We start from the raw sequence: 4,680 nt of genomic DNA, 5'->3' as shown, positions 1-4,680 counted from the left end.
AAATTCTCGTTTACCCGGATTGTTTGCGGATTCGGCAATGTCAGGTAAATGAATTTTCCGATAGGGTGAGTTTACATTTTAAAGTTAATATTTGAAGGTGATAGAACCACCCATGAAATATTTTATATATTGTATCGTATAGATCTTGATCCGTTCTTTCCAATGAGCTATTCAGATTGAAAATCGATTCATAACTTTTTGAAATATAAAACAAATAATTGACAAGTGCTACATTTATAAGGTGGAATGAATAAAACGAAGATTTAGTTCATGTTATTTGAATGTGAATGTAATAAAATAAATGAAAATTGATTCATAACTTTGTGAAATTCAAAATAATTGTCTAATAAATGAAACAAAATATTCCGTTCATGTTATTTTATTATTTTATTCTGTTAAGTTTGCTTATTCTGCCATTGCTTCTTCTTCAATTGCTACTTCTGCCAATGTTTCTCTGTCTGCAGATGCCCCTTTTTCTGCGTTGACATTTGAGATTGATTTTTAAATAGCGATTTTATATCTGCTTGTTTAAATTAATTTATTTTCTTCATAATTAAAATGTTGTGGATGATATGAGTTTGCAGAACCTCGTGAGAAGTAAAATTAGAATGCCCCTCAAAAAGAACAATGACATATTTCAATGCTTCTTCAGCACATGTCCAAGTCTTTATTTGTTTTTCTTCAATTTCATTGAACCACTCATTTCCTCGTCAGATTTGTCTTTATTGGTGATTATGCTGATAAGTTCCTCGTCAGTATAAGTTTGTGTTACATTTGTTTCGATGTCAACATCTATCCACTTAGCAATGTCATCTTCTGCTAAGGATTTAAGTGTGTTTGTTTCGTGTGCACTGCTGACAATCTCCACGATTTCTTTTACAGCCTGTTTTTTATTAGCCCATACATAAAAGCCTTCAAATTCTTCATCATCAGAAGCACTATCTTCAAATATGACATTGGGCCACAACTTGCGGCAACACCTCTTCAATGTAATGTTTTTTACTTCTCTCCATGCCAGCAAACATGCCGAGATGGCATCTTTAATATTGTATGCTCTCTGGAAATCAGAGATTGATTAATCGCTATTAATTAATTTGCGCATGAAGTTATTCCTATAGTGGCACTTGAAGTTTTGTATGACACCCTGATCCATAGGTTGAATGAGCGAGGTCACATTGTGGGGAAAATATCATGCAAAGATGTTGCCACAACTAGCCACTAGACTCTAGACTCATGTGAGTGTGCTCTGCAATTGTCCAAAAGCAGCACACAGTTTTCATTGGGTTTGCCTATTTTCTTCATGTTTTCTCGAACTTGGGGGATGAATTCTGTTGATAACCATTCCATGAATATGTCCTTGTCCATCCGCACACTTTTCTGAGCTTCATAGCTAACTGGTAAATGAGCAATTCCTTTTAAAGCACGTGGTTTCCTTGATTTGCCAATCTCTAAAAGTGGAAGTCTATGTTCTCCAGAGGCATTGGCACAATTCAAGATTGTTAACCTCTCCTTATTCATTTTAAAGCCTGCAGCTTCCTTCTCCCCTGCTGCAACCAACATAGCAGTTGGCAAACACTTCCATAGTAAGCCAGTCTCATCGGCATTGTATATTTGATCTGCAGTCAATTTCTTTTCCTGCACCATTCCAGCAAATGTTCTTGAATAATTCTGTGCGACCTCATTGTCTGCTGATTGTTTTTCGCCTATCACATCCAGCTGGTGAATGCCGTGGGGATGCTTAAAACGTGTGAGCCAGCCTTCTGAAAAAATGCACTCTTCAGTTAAATTCATTTTCATCTTGAAGTCCTTGGCCTTTGCTGTAATCATTGGCCCTGAAATTGCCACACCTTCAGAAAGAAAACCATTCATAAAGCACTTGGTCTAGTTTGTCAAGCTTCAGCTTTCGCAAATTCTTGTGGGAAGTTTCAGAAGCAGCAGTGAAACTTTCTAAATCTTTCTTTTGCTTCTTGATATCATAAATTGTTAATGATCCAACTTCATATTCGTCCATCAAAGTACGCACACTTCTGCCAGCTTCAGACTTCTTTATAATTTCTCATTTCTGCTGAATGTTCAATACTATTCATTTCCTAATGCTGCATTTGCTTTTAGTGCTGTCAGAAGGCATTTTAAATTGTTTGATTTCAGAGTGTTTTGAACAAGTATACTCGACAGACTGATGCGTTGCAATGAACTACTTTTCAATGCTTGAGCAAGAAGTGAGCAAGAAGTCCACGCCTGCGTCAATTTATGTGTAATTGAGCAACCTGTCCACGTTTGCGATAGTTGAAGTGAGCGAGATATTCACGTGTGTGACAGTTAAATTGCAGAATCTCGCAATATTTTAAATTCCGTTACGGCGGGTTTTCCATTACATTCGTATCCGGGTAAACGAGATTTTACTGTATATTGTGAATACCTGGGGCCCAAGCATTAATCCTTGTGGTACCCCACTAGTCACTGCCCATCACCCCGAAAAAGACCCATGCCAATACTTTACCCCCAATCCTATGTGCTTTAATTTTGCACACTAATCTCTTATGTGGGACTTTATCAAAGACATTCTGAAAATCCAAATACACTATATCCACTGGTTCTCCCTTATCTATTCTATCAGTTACATCCTCAAAAAATTCCAGTAGGTTTGTCAAACATGATTTTCCTTTCATAAATCCATGTTGACTTTGTTTAATCCCGTTGATATTATCTAAGTGTGCCGTTATCACACCCTTTATAGTAGACTCTAGCATTTTCCCCACTACTGATGTTAGGCTAACCGGTTTGTAGTTCCCCGTTTTCTCTCTCCCTCCTTTTTTAAATAGTGGGGTTACATTTGCCACCCTCTAATCTGCAGGAACTGTTCCATATAATCTATATAATTTTGGAAGATGACAACCAATGCATCTACTATTTCCATGGCTACCTCTTTTAGTACTCTGGGATGCAGATCATCGGGCCCTGGGGATTTATCAAGCTTCAGTCCCATTAGTTTTTCCAGCACTATTTTCTTACTAATAATCATTTCCTTTAATTCCTCTTGCTCACTAGACCCTTGGTTCCCTAGCATTTCTGGGATGTTATTTATGTCATCTTCTGTGAAGACAGAACCAAAATATTTATTTAATTGTACTACCATTTCCTTGTTCCCCATTACAAATTCTCCCATTTCTGTCTGTAAAGGACCTACAATTGTCTTTACTAATCTTTTTCTTTTTACGTGGAAACTTTTGCAGTCGGTTTTTATGTTCCTTACAAGTTTACTCTCATACTCTATATCTTCCCTCTTAATCAATCTCTTGGTCCTTTTTTGCTGAATTCTAAACTGCTCCCAATCCTCAGGCTTGCTACTTTCACTGGCAAATTTGTATAACTCCTCTTTGGATCTAATACTATCCTTAATTTCTTTTCTTAGCCATGGTTGGGCCACTTTTATTTTTGTGTTTCTTATGCCAGAAAGGAATGTATAACTGTTGCAATTCATGCATTCGTTCCTTAAATATTAGTCATTGCCTGTCCAGCGTCATGCCTTTTAATGAATCTTCCCATCTATCATAGCCAATTCATTCCCCATACCTTCGTAGTTTCCTTTGTTTAGATTTAGTTTCGGATTGGACGACTTCACTTTCCATCTTAATAAAGAATTCAATCATGTTATGGTCACTCTTCCTTCATGGACCCCACACAACAAGATTGATAATTAACCCCTTCTCATTACACAATATCCAATCTAGGAAAGCCTGTTCCCTAGTAGGCTCCTCAACATACTGGTCTAAAAAAAACATTTCATACACACTCCAGGAATTCATCTGCCACAGTATTATTACTAATTTGGTTTGGCCAGTCTATATGTAGATTAAAGTCACCTACGATTACTGTAGTATCTTTGCTACATACATCTCTAATTTCCTGTTTGATGCCGTCCCCTACACTACCAATACTGTTTGGAGGCCTATAGACAGCTCCCACCAATGTTTTTTGCCCCTTGGTGCTCCTTAGCTCCACCCAGACTGATTCTACATCTTGATTTTCTGAGCCAATATCTTTTCTCACTATTGCTCTGATTTCATGCTTTACTAACAACACCACACCACCCTCTCTTCCTTTTTGCCTGTCCTTCCTAAATATCGAATATCCTTCAGTTGCCAACACTGGTCACCCTGCAACCATGTCTCCTTGGTTGCAACTATATCGTATCCGTTTACATCTATTTGCGCTGTTAATTCGTCTACCTTATTACATCGTGCATTCAGATACAATGCTTTTAAATTTGTCTTTTTTACATTATTAGACATCTTAACATTATTTTGTACTATAGCCTTTTTTGTCTTATCGCTATTTTTTCTTACCTGGACCCTATTTGTTAATGCACTCTTTTGTTTGTATGTTCTGACCCTTCCTGACATAATCTGGTTATCCTTACCATAATCACTTTCCTGCTTTGCTTCCTTTTCTTTTCTCTTTAGCATTCTAAATGCTCTCTACTGCGACTGTCCTCCCCGCCACCCCACCCCCCCCACCCCCATTCCCCTTATTTCATTTAAAGCTTTGTCTACCTCCCTAGTTATTTGGTTCGCTAGAACTCTGGTCCCAGCATAGTTCAGGTGTAGTCCGTCCCCACGGAATAGCTCTCTCTTTCCCAAGTATTTGTGCCAGTGCCCCACGAATCGAAACCCACTTCTC

General features: G+C 37.8%; 1 pseudogene; it reads right to left on the bottom strand.

The window, feature by feature from the left end:
- Positions 1-667: 667 nt before the first annotated feature.
- LOC139264092 (jerky protein homolog) lies at positions 668-2,011 on the bottom strand (annotated as a pseudogene).
- Positions 2,012-4,680: the final 2,669 nt, after the last annotated feature.

This window comes from Pristiophorus japonicus, chromosome 5 (assembly GCF_044704955.1).
Source record: "Pristiophorus japonicus isolate sPriJap1 chromosome 5, sPriJap1.hap1, whole genome shotgun sequence".
Taxonomy (NCBI): domain Eukaryota; kingdom Metazoa; phylum Chordata; class Chondrichthyes; family Pristiophoridae; genus Pristiophorus; species Pristiophorus japonicus.
This window is presented reverse-complemented; position numbering and strand designations above follow the sequence as displayed.